We start from the raw sequence: 12,558 nt of genomic DNA, 5'->3' as shown, positions 1-12,558 counted from the left end.
CGCATCCAGATGAAGATCTTGTAGGATAATATTTTATTACCTATGAGACCAGTCAATTATTCAAGAGAACGTTCTGGCATGTGTTACATTTAAGATGGAACTGTGAAATTTGTGTGGAACAGATGGATAGAACTAGGAAAATACACTTTAATAAGAGACCTCTAGTTGCAGGACATGAGATTTTTACAGTGAAGGACAGAAGGCTAATAAACTGCAGTGTTAAAGGTCTTGTTGTCTCCAGACAGGTAGAACAAGCCGTGGTTTAATGATCTCGGCTTCTTGCAATTTAGAGTTGTTTTTCTCATGAGGAATTCAGTAACAGCCGTAGCTCTGGCAACTGACACAATCAAGACGTTTCAAAAGCAAGGTCCTGTAACCTACGTGATTACCAAATTAACAGGAACCCACTGGAACACAGCTGTGCCAATTTAACACAATTTTAAATGCACTCTTTCTAAAGGAATAGTTCACCCAGCATGAGTTAATGATGACGGAACTTCAATACTTGTGTGAACTATTCCTTCAAGGTCAATGTTTTTTTGTTTTGTTTTTTTCAATCTATTTAATTTAATTTCTTCTCATTGTTAGTACGATGGAAAGGAAGTAGTCCGGCTTTCATTTGCAATGCAGGATGAGCAGTACAAGACCGGCCGCATACAGCAGGTTGAAGAGGAGGATGGGCACCAGGTTTGTGACGGGAATCCTGTACATTTCTGCAGTGTGTGGGTGCAGCGATGCTCCAGCATGAGACCACTGGCACTGTGGTGGACAGAAGCACAAGATGTTGTTTTTGTGAGTGAGAGTTTTATATAATCGATAAGACAATTTTCACCTGGTAAATGAAAAAACAAGTGGAAAAAATCTACTAAAATGAGTATTCTCGTAGCTTCATAAAATTAAGGTTGAACCACTGTTGGACTATTTTAACGATGTTCTTACTACCTTTCTGGGCCTTGAACGTGTCAGTTGTGTTGCTGTCTATGCAGGGTCAGAAAGCTCTCGGATTTCATCAAAAATATCTTAATTTGTGTTCTGAAGATGAACGGATATCTTACGGGTTTGGAACGACATGAGAGTAAGTACTGAACTATGGTAAACTTTTCCTTTAAATCGTTACTACCTTTCTGGGCCTTGAACGTGTCAGTTGTGTTGCTGTCTATGCAGGGTCAGAAAGCTCTCGGATTTCATCAAAGATATCTTAATTTGTGTTCTGAAGATGAACGGATATCTTACGGGTTTGGAACGACATGAGAGTAAGTACTGAACTATGGTAAACTTTTCCTTTAAATCAAATTGGAGCTAAATTCTGCAGGGCAGTGGTTCTCCAGGATCAGGATTGGACACCGCTGGCTTATGTATTTATTCACGTGTCCACTATTCAGAAACGGTGGTGTGTATACAATCTAAGTCCACATGTCAAACAATATGCCATGCTTCTAACCACAGGCTGAGAGTTGTAGTTCCAACCATGCCTGTTTATGATAATGTTTACGAATGTTAACTGGAACTATGATTTCAGGAAACACTGAATCATTGGACTATGTTGGTAATGACGAAACTTGCGACCATAGTTGGCTAACGCACCCCATAGCACCCACATACAAACACAAATCCTAGGACTGTGGCTGCAAGTTCTCTTCAGCCAAACACCACTCATATTCCCTTAATGAAATGCAAGAATCTAGTTTTATATTGTACTTTTGTAAAGTTCAATGATAAGGGCACAATGAAGTCTCATCCAAGACCTTGTAATGTATTTTAGAGGCCTCTGCCTATGGGTAAGTAGAGATGAATAGACTGCAATGACGTTCTCTCAGCTTTGAGGAGGTGTTCATTAGTATGTCGAGCTGGAGATCTACAGTGAAATTCCAGTGAAGTCCTGTTCTACTGGAGGTCTTTGATTAGGAATGCTGACTACTCAGGCCTCATACTGGGAATTAAAAGGGTGCTGGATGAGCTTGTTCAGACCAAGGCTTTGATCGTGATACTGTTTGATGGTGCCTTTCTGTAACATCAGCATACAGTAGACGGAAATCTCTAGATTCTGCCAGAAACTATGGAGGAAATACAGTATACCTCAATGGTTGTTTCTAACTTGAACCTTAGACATAGAATTTACAATTTCTAACAGATGTTTTCTTGCTCTCTTCTCACAGCTTTGACTAAATATTGGAGAAGTTTTTCATGTCTTACCTGTAAAATGGCACCTGCAAAATATACCATCCAATCAAGCATCCAAGTGCAGCCAGGTGTGCAAAGCCCATATTCAAATGAACCCAGCATTGGAAGCGCACGGAACAGGAGCAGCAAGATCTGGAGACGAAAAGACACCGTGCAACAAGTATTATTTCAATCTGTGTGTCAACACTACACGCCTTGCCTCTACACACCAGTGCTTTGATGGCAAATTAATGCAGTCCAACTCAATCCCCAATGGCACCAGCGCTGCCGCAGCAATGCACTCCCGCTGAATACAGATTGGCCCGACTGCATTGAGTTCACACATCATTCATACTTATTGAGGCTTAAAAACATAAACATGGGCACATTACCCACGATTAGACCCTAAACAGAGCCTGGTTGTGTTGCACGGCACGTGGCGTCTTTCAAGAAAGTCATAACAAGCTGTAGAAGTCATGTTCGCCCAGGAATTCACATACATCTTTAGAGATGTATGTTTAACTATAAATAACTAAAATATATCTGTGTAACTGCTTATTTTATATGTATATCAAATTACAAATAAATATTTTAATACATCATTTTGTTTTATATACATTCACGCACACACTATATATGTATATATATGTGTGTGTGTGTATAATATACAGTGGGTACGGAAAGTATTCAGACCCCTTTAAATTTTTCACTCTTTGTGATATTGCAGCCATTTGCTAAAATCATTTCAGTTATTTTTTTTTTCCTCATTAATGTACACACAGCACCCCATATTGACAGAAAAACACAGAATTGTTGACATTTTTGCAGATTTATTAAAAAAGAAAAACTGAAATATCACATGGTCCTAAGTATTCAGACCCTTTGCTCAGTATTTAGTAGAAGCACCCTTTTGATCTAATACAGCCATGAGTCTTTTTGGGAAAGATGCAACAAGTTTTTCACACTTGGATTTGGGGATCCTCTGCCATTCCTCCTTGCAGATCCTCTCCAGTTCTGTCAGGTTGGATGGTAAACGTTCACATGATCCTTCAGAAATCATACTAATATGCTGATTTACTCGATAAGACAATTATCGAATAAATCAGATAAAACTGTTTCCAACACTGATAATAAATCAGTATATTAGAATGATTTCTGAAGGAAAAAGTATATTATAGTATTACACAAATAGTATATATATATATATACCATTTGTGTAATACTATAATATATATTATACATATATATTTATACATTTAAATACATGTATATACATTTAAAATAAAATATTAAATATATATAATTTTATGTATAAAATAATATACACTATTGTTTTATATATAAAGTAAGCACTTTCAATTGTGAGTTGCAATTAGAATGGAATCAGTCACAAATGTTGAATTGGAATTTGATTTCTGAAGGAAAAAGTATATTATAGTATTACACAAATAGTATATATATATACTATTTGTGTAATACTATAATATATATTATACATATACATTTATACATTTAAATACATGTATATACATTTAAAATAAAATATTAAATATATATAATTTTATGTATAAAATAATATACACTATTGGTTTATATATAAAGTAAGCACTTTCAATTGTGAGTTGCAATTAGAATGGAATCAGTCACAGATGTTGAATTGGAATTTGAGTAGAAACATTACAAGGAATTTACCCTGCCCTATACATACTATATAAATATTCTCACCAGCACCTGCATGCACAGGTATTATGTGATCGATGCAGGTTTCTGTCCTCTGTACAAACATACGTGTTGGCGTGCCCTCGTTCCTTATCAAACACATTACCACACATGTCACACTCTCTCCTTGTTTGAGTTGATGGAGGGGCTCAGCCAGGACTCATGGGTGGGATTAGCTTATCAAGTCACAGCACATCTCCTGCCTGATCGATGGGCCACCATTGTGCCAGGGTTCCAGCTAGAACAAGGACTTTTGATAACCTATTGACCAAGCTACAACCCCAATCTAAACAAAAACAAAGGTACCCTTGATACCTTTGTGCTTGGGCTGAGACAGAGGGGATATTCTTGGACTACCCAATGTGACAATAAGCCACCCACCTTATTGAGTGCTAATGATGAGTAATACCTACCATACAGTAATTTAGAGGAGCTTAATGCTATAAAGCTTAGGGTATTAAGAAGCCTGAATGTGTTGGCCTAAATCTGACTGAATGTTATTACTTGAGAGTATGTAAAAATGTACTCACCGTAACTTTGGGGAAGCCCACAGGATCCTTCAGATAGGGTTCATACTCTGTCACATAGCCGTTGAGGATTTCTAACGGCCAATATATGGATAAAAATATGAGTTTCTTTGTCCCAACAGAATTAATTATGGAGATCATACGCAAGCGTATGGTGAGCACCAATTTACCAATCCTCTAAAGATATCCCATGGCAGCCACTAGATAAACAACAAAGAGAAGATCTAGGGGGCGACAGATCAAGGCTTTTAATCTGCTCACGTTCAGCCTGATGGATACAAGCACCATTACTGATTCTGTAGAGAAAATACTAACCACTGACCAATGTCAACAGTGTCTGGTTCTTCACCTTGGATGCTCCCACAAGAGGCATATTCCTTGGCCTGGAGAACAAGGAAACCGCTCCCCATATGGGCACCAACAGAAAAATGTTGAGCCAGAAGGCAGGACGGATCTCGGAGCCTTATTTACCTGCATATAAAACGTATTTGAGAAGCATCTTATGTAATGTTCAGCAGGAATTTGTGATCGTTTATTTACTTTGACTCACCAACCACAATTCCAGGTACAAACACAATCATGTTGGCGCACAGCGATCCAGCCCAGAAAAGACCCAATGTGCGGTATTGTTGCCTGGGATGATAGGAAACACTCATTTCGGAAAATCCATCTCCTTTTTTTAACATCACAGTTTCATGTCATGTTCTTGCCAGATAGTATCAAAACGTTATTTCAATCCTTTTACCCATTTTTACTTAAATATAACTTCATAACATAGATGTTACAACATGAAACAACCTTTAAAAAATGGCAGACTAGACATCTCATTTACATCTTTGACTACTGTACTGAATAGTGTACAGAGTAGACATAATAATTACAAACTTGCTTGACATGCGGTGTATTAGCATCAGGTAGAGGATGAAGTGCGCTATACCATCCCAGTAGCACATCATGATAGCGTTCGGTGTGCCGAGATACGGCTCCCCCTGGAGAACCAGCAATACTATCGTCAGACAGGTTTAGACTGGGTAATCGATAACATCAACTCTGCTTTCTGTTCATGATACTAACCGTTTTCTGGTAGAACTCCATGAACCCTGAGGTGAAGCCATCGTATTCTAGAGCGCTCGTGAGGTCAATGACACACGTGAAGGAAAACTCGGCAAAAACTGAACAAAAAATATATATTATGCATACAGTACACAATAACAGTCTTTTCTTTTGTTTAGTGTTAAAATGTATGTGCTTTAGATGTTGTAGTGTATGTTACGTAAGTGAGGCATGACTTCATTGCGGCTTTCCAATTTTTACTTTTGGTCACCTGATATTTTGATAGAATACTCGATTCTGATTGGTCAATTGTGTGTGTTCCTATGGAATACTTGATTCTGATTGGTCAATTTTGTGCGGTCCTATGGAATACTCGATTCTGATTGGCCCATGGTGACATTCAGTGGTCTTATATTTGTAATGAGCTAGTGAATATGGAGAATTTCAATAGCAATGCTGTACTGTATATCAATTCTCTTGGTTGACTTTTTTTTAGGCTACGTTGTAGATACATTTTTAGATAATAGGTAAGATTACACCATAAATTGAACTAAAATTAATATTCAAACATGTACTTATTAATTTATTTGGTGAGTCTATCATGCAATAAGTGTAATATTGTACAGTAAGTCACATGATTGGATGGTTATTTTCCACAGCCTTCTGTGATGTGCCAAGAGAAAAACCTCACTAATAAGATGTTGCAGCGCTCAACTGCTCTATTAAGAGTTGACTAGTCCACCTTTATTCTCGTCTTTATTAAAAAAGATTTCACTCGTACCGACTATTGATTTCTGGCAAGGTGGAAGAGGATAATGATATCTGCGAGTGGAGGTGTGAACAAGAAATTTATATTTGGAGCCATGTGGTGTTTTTTTTTTTCAGGTTTAAAGTGCAGCTGTGCCAAAAGGGCACTTTGTGGAGACAGCAAATACCCCATGTGGCATTTCCTAAGCGTCTGGGTGACAAATAATGAGTGGCAGGGGACATGAAGAAGGAAAATTCTTGAGCATGGAGGCAAATATAATGACTATAAATGTCACCACTGAAAGCTCAGACACAGGATTTAACAGAATAGTTCACGTAGACATGAAAAATCTGTCATCATTTACTTCACTCTCATGTCGTTCCAAAACCATATGACTCATTGGAACAAAATGGCGAAGTTTAGGGGAATGTTCACGCTGCTCTTTTTCATATAGATAAATGGTGAGCTGTAAAGCTCGAAAAGCTCGACATGATTGTAGCCTAACTGATAAGTTTCAATTTAGGTGAAATATTCCTTTAAAAATCTTCTTTTCCGAGCAAAGTTTTCAAGATGGAATTCATAGCTTATTTTGAAGGAAACCGTGGGTGTAAAAGTAAAGACAGGTGTGTTATTGTAACAAATACTTTTTTGTATCCAATTTCATGGTTGGATTACTAGACTAGATATTGTCCAGTGCCATTCTCCTTGCGTCCACGAGTATCTGACTGACAGCTTCGTAGATATAACGGCTCAATGAGAAGTGCTGTATTGCCATCCGCTGAGCACAGATGCACAGTCTGATACTGACGTTCTCACTTTCTGTCTTTCTCGCTTCCCTTTTTCTCCCTGAGCCCTTTTAATCCATAGGGGTCTTGGTGTAGTTTACCTGCATTACAGGTGCGATAATGGAACTATCGTCTCCTTCATCACGGTGGGGTGAAATGACATGCTGTGCAAGATGACACTGTCACCTCTCAGTCACTCTAACCCATAATAACACCACTATCTTAAACTAAATTTCTAGCATTACATTGCAAAAGCTCATATTTTTCTATTGTGTCCTAATACGAGACAGATTGACAATGCACAAGAGTTTGCGTTTATTGATTTGGAGATTTTGAAACTAACCTTTCATAAAGCGTATTCTTTTCAGATTATTTTTCAAGTTTGTATACATACCATGTGTCACAGAAGAATTTTGTAATTTTTTGTCTGGCATTGTAAACATTTTGGTGGGGGAAATGGCCATTTTTTCCCCCATTTTTCGGAAAATTGTGCAGGTGTCACCACAACTTCCATTGGTGTTTGTGTAAACATCCCTGAACCTTTAATACGGTGAGAGAAAATGTCAATGAAATGCCAGTATCTGCATTCCACCGATACTAATGAGTTTAAATTGCCTCATTCAGTGCAGCAACAAAACAATTAAAGGGATAGTTAACCCAAAAATGAAAATTCTGTCATTAATTACTCAACCGTTCCAAACTTCATCTTCACAGAAACGCCACTGACACGTTCAAAATGCAGAAAGGTATGCACATCTCGTGAACTCGCATTTATGACTGACATGGAGAAAAAATGGTTGAATAAAGTCATTGTTTTTGTTTTCTTTGCGCACAAAGAGTATTGTCGTAGCTTCGTAAAATTACGGTTGAACCACTGATGTCACATGGACTATTTTACCGATGTCCTTTCTACCTTTCTGAGCCTTGACCGTGGAAGTTGTGTTGCTGTCTATGCAGGGTCAGAAAGCTCTCGGATTTAATCAAAAATATCTTAATTTGTGTTCCAAAGATGAACGAAGGTCTTACGGGTTTGAAACGACATGAGGGTGAATAACTAATGACAGAATTTTCATTGTTGGGTGAACTATCCTTTTAAATAATTCATGCAGATGTATGTAACCTTAAACAGAAAAAATGTGGTGTTTTAAGACTTTTGAGACTATATTTCTGATCGATTCATGTCGTTTTATTTATTTGAGGGTCAGAAAGAAATGAGGATATGCTGCATATTTCAAGAGTTAACCAATCAAACCAATTTCACAGCTCATACCGTAGAACAAAGGATCTTTTGTAGGATTGTAGCGAGTAGCGAGGTAGACCAAGAGGAACACCGCCACAAGAACAGTCACCCCAATTTGCAGAATAACCACTGGCCTGTAAATGCAAAATATTACGAATATGAGTGAACATAATATCAGATTTAACTTGATGTGACTGACCATAGTCTGTAAACAGACTAAAAATAGGCCACAGATTTCTTCCTGTCAATCATTTTGCGCAAAGTTTTCATGAGTTTGCAGGGTACGAAATGTTCACGATTTCTCTTCTGACAACACTGACATACAAAGACAAGTGTTTTAAAGGAAAGACAGAAAAAACAGTAAGAATGAGGAAAATTAAGAGGCTAAACACGCTTGAAACTGACATTTTGTGTACCTATTATTGTTACTATTATCATAGTAGCATTGATAAGTATTAAATATTTAATCAAGAATATGCCCTTCAAGCCTATCTTAAAGGACGCCATACTTTAATAAATTCATTTCTGATTAATTTTGCATAGCGACTTGTCTCCAATTACTACACACCTATGTGTATTCGGCCATTTTCTTTCCTGTCCTCAGTAAGTGAGCAGAGATGAATGGTTTGGCAGAGAGAACTGCAATTATTCCGACACCCAGAGCACCAAATGAGATGGGGGAGCACATGACAACCATCCTGCCTTACTGAGACATGATTACTGTTGTATGAGAAGCTATTCAGACAGAGAACATGTCTTATTGTCAACATGAGAGTCAATACAGCCTCCAACAGAGACAATGGTTGTTTAAAATGAATCAATGTTGGCATAGAAGTACAGTGAAGTACCACTTTTATATATATAGCTTTTTTTTTTCTTTTTTTTTTTAAGATTTTTTAAACATGTATAATTTGCATCAATTGTAAGTAACTGACTCACAAGAATGATTCTGCAATCAGGCATCACTAATTGTCGTTTACCTTTGACCTTCAGTTTTCTTGGCTTGTACTGCTTTGGAGCTCCTACATCATTTAAATGGGTGTAATGTTGTGAATTTAATATTTAGTTTTTGTCAGGCTGTAGTTTCTACAATATTAATTATAAAAAACCTATTGTTTTTTTTCTATCAATAAAAGCAGTAGCTTGAGTTTAGAACAAATCAATTACATTTTGTTTTTACATTTTTATGAAATTAATAACAGAAATGCTTTAAATCAATGTCTGACTGTTATTTTGTGAATAATACCATATGCTTTCACTGCCCTCAAGTGGAAGAGATAAAGAAATAAGAGACATTTGAGTAATAATCTTCAAAGACCACCATATTTAATGAATGAATTCTACAACTATTGCTTTAATTATCCTTGTAATATAATCTGTTCTCCATAGTATAATATCTAAAAAGACTCAAATTTAAACGGCAGGACTCCTATTAAACAAATGCAATTAATGTGACCAAAGAGGTCATTTTTAAAATGATTAACACTTTAGGCAAGTTTTTGTGCGTTTTGATAAGAAATACTTACATTAGCCTTATACGTTACAAGAATACTCACTCTTGAAATGCTGGAACATTCATAGTGTAAAGGACACCAAGAGCCGTCAGGGAAAACAGAAAAACAGGCCATGTATCTCCTGTACCATGATGTTCGCTATTCAGTTAGTTATTCAATCCAAGGTTCCACAGAAGATAATCTACAAATTGTTAGAGTAAGATTAACAATATTAGTGTTCAATATATCTTGAAAGTCTTGGGGACTTTTCAAGTCAATAAATATTATGCAGGCCTCTTGTGTTATAGTTGAAAATTAACATCTACTTACCAAGGACACCCTCTCCAAAAATTGTGCATAACCCAATTTACAATGGCCCTGTGGGGGCCGCGTTATTGTAGGAGAATAATCGAGCCAAACAAAGGCGCTTTTGGAAAAGTACATAATTTGATTTTGTCATACATTTACATAATCGTGTTTACTTTTGGTCTAATTTGTCAAATGCCTGTGTGCCAAAAAAGGAAAGCTCTGCCAAAGCCACGACAGGCAAAGAGGCTTTGTGTGGTTATGTGTTGTTCTGTAAGCTCAAGAATGTACTTGCGAAGTGGACTATGGGGATTTCTAACATTATTTGATAGATTATGATACACTGTAAAAAAAACAAAAGGCCTGTATAAAATGATAAAATGACTGGCAGCTACGGCTGCCAAACAAAAAAACGTGAAATTAAAGTAAAATACCGTAATTGAAACAAAGAGAAATCTGTAAAATAACAGTTTTTTTTTCTGTAAAACCTTTAATGAAAATTTCTGTAAAATGATTGTTTTTGCACTTTATTTCAATTAAGATATTTTACTGTAATTTTATGTTTTTTGTTTAGCAGCCATAGCTGCCAGTCATTTTACCTTTTTTTAACGATTTTTTTTTACAGTAATATAAAAGTAATCTAAGTAGTTTGATTATATTACCTGAAATGTGTAATGTAATGGATTACGTAACTACAATTTTTGTCATGAATTTTGGAATCAGTAATGGATTACAATTTGAAAGTAATCTACCCAGCTCTGTCTGTAGGCTGTAGTGTAATCTACTAGACTGCACTTTATATTGAATTATAAATAAAAACTAAAGTACTTGGTAAATTTTTTATAAAATTGTGGAGATGGTCTGCTACAGCAATGCAGATTACCTTTAGCCAATGTCCACCAGGGAAAATTCACAGTAGGCATTTACTTCAAACATGCACACGTTTAACATGCTAACTGCTATGCTATCTCAAAACACTCACCAATTTGAATACTTGTTGTAAATCCAACTTTGAATGCTTTTAGTTTTGACTGAATTGTTGAACTGTCTCAAGACAAAGGTGTTTTCATAAATGTCATGATGAGGCAAGATTTTAAATTTAACCATGATTTTACTCCAAATGAAACCAAAAAACCATGGTTACTATAGTTAAACCATGGCAACCACAAATTAATCATGGTCTTGCCACACTAGCATAGTTAACCATGGTATTTGTAGTAAAACTGTGGTAATACAAATAGTAATCAATACGTCAAAAAAAAAACATGTTTACTACACTTTTACTACAATAAAACCATGGTTAATTTTCGTAAGCTAGTTTCTGGTGGTTTGTACATGTCAGCTTTTACATTGTTGCTGTTTAATTGATTGTTTTGTGTTTCGTTATTCAATTTAAATACATTTAATTATACCTATATAATATATTTTAAGTGCTGGTAATGTATGTTATTGGAGATTTTTATTTGTATTTATTTATTTTTATTTAATTTTTATTCAATCAAACCTAAGCAATATTCAGTGCAGTTTTTCATGAAGGAACAATATATTTCTTCAGCTTTATTAGGCTCCTTTTTTATTATTGTTCATTCATGTACAGTACGATACATATAGTCTTATCTGACAGTTGTATTTATCGGGATGTAGGCCATACAATGACGAAAATCAAGTACAATATCATCTAAGTTCCACTTCCCATATCTGTTTATTCTTCAGTTACAGTAGCCTACATTTATTCAGCATTACGCACAACATAGTTTTCTTTTCGCACAAGAAAAGGAAGTCTGTTTGTATCACTTTATGAGTAGGCTAACTGGGGTGGAAAAAACGATTGTGAGGTTATTCACATCTAGGCCTATCGTAAGTAGAATGAATTAATGTAATCAAAGGCCATTAGTCCAGCAGCTTTACATGTAGCCATCCTATTTAAAACTCTGTCACACTGTAAACTGTTTAGAGTTATTAAGTAGGCTATAGAAGTTACGTTTTATTTACACCTCAGAACACCTTGAAACCTTCAAAAAAAGGGTTCCAGACAGTCCCACCTACCGGTCGAGACAGGTACTGTGCAACAGCAGGCTACATAAATAGGCCTACCATCCAAATAAAAGTGCTTTTGAGTTCCATTGTTTTTTTATACGCACTAGAATGATGTCTTTGACTATTGGGCCTATAGGCTATAGTTTGTAACTATAACTATAGTTTTACTGCTTTTGCCGTGTTTTTAAACGGCTTGTCAAGACGTAGACCTTGCGTTTTTCAATACCCCTGCCTGTCGTTTCTCCCAGTCCCTGTCAACTCAGTTCGTTCCGTGTAAACTCTAACCTACTAGACTAGAGGATCTGCAATGCTTGAGAATATCTGCAAGTTATTAGAGTAAGATTAGAGTACTTGATCTTTTTATTTCCAGTTCCACTGCGTTGTTGGCAAACATGAGGCCTAAACTACGAAAATTAACCACAAATTAAAATTCATAAACTACGAAAAAAAAAAAAAATATATATATATATATATATATATATATATATAT

The 12,558-nt window shown here is 36.1% G+C and overlaps 1 pseudogene; it reads right to left on the bottom strand.

Moving 5' to 3' along the window:
* Window positions 1–562: 562 nt before the first annotated feature.
* Window positions 563–10,084, bottom strand: LOC107554800 (transmembrane 6 superfamily member 2-like; annotated as a pseudogene).
* Window positions 10,085–12,558: the final 2,474 nt, after the last annotated feature.

Source organism: Sinocyclocheilus grahami, unplaced genomic scaffold (assembly GCF_001515645.1).
Source record: "Sinocyclocheilus grahami isolate Dianchi unplaced genomic scaffold, SAMN03320097.WGS_v1.1 scaffold514.1, whole genome shotgun sequence".
In the NCBI taxonomy this organism is placed as follows: Eukaryota; Metazoa; Chordata; class Actinopteri; order Cypriniformes; family Cyprinidae; genus Sinocyclocheilus; species Sinocyclocheilus grahami.
Note: the sequence above shows the minus strand (reverse complement) of the source record. Positions and strands in the feature narration are given on the sequence as shown.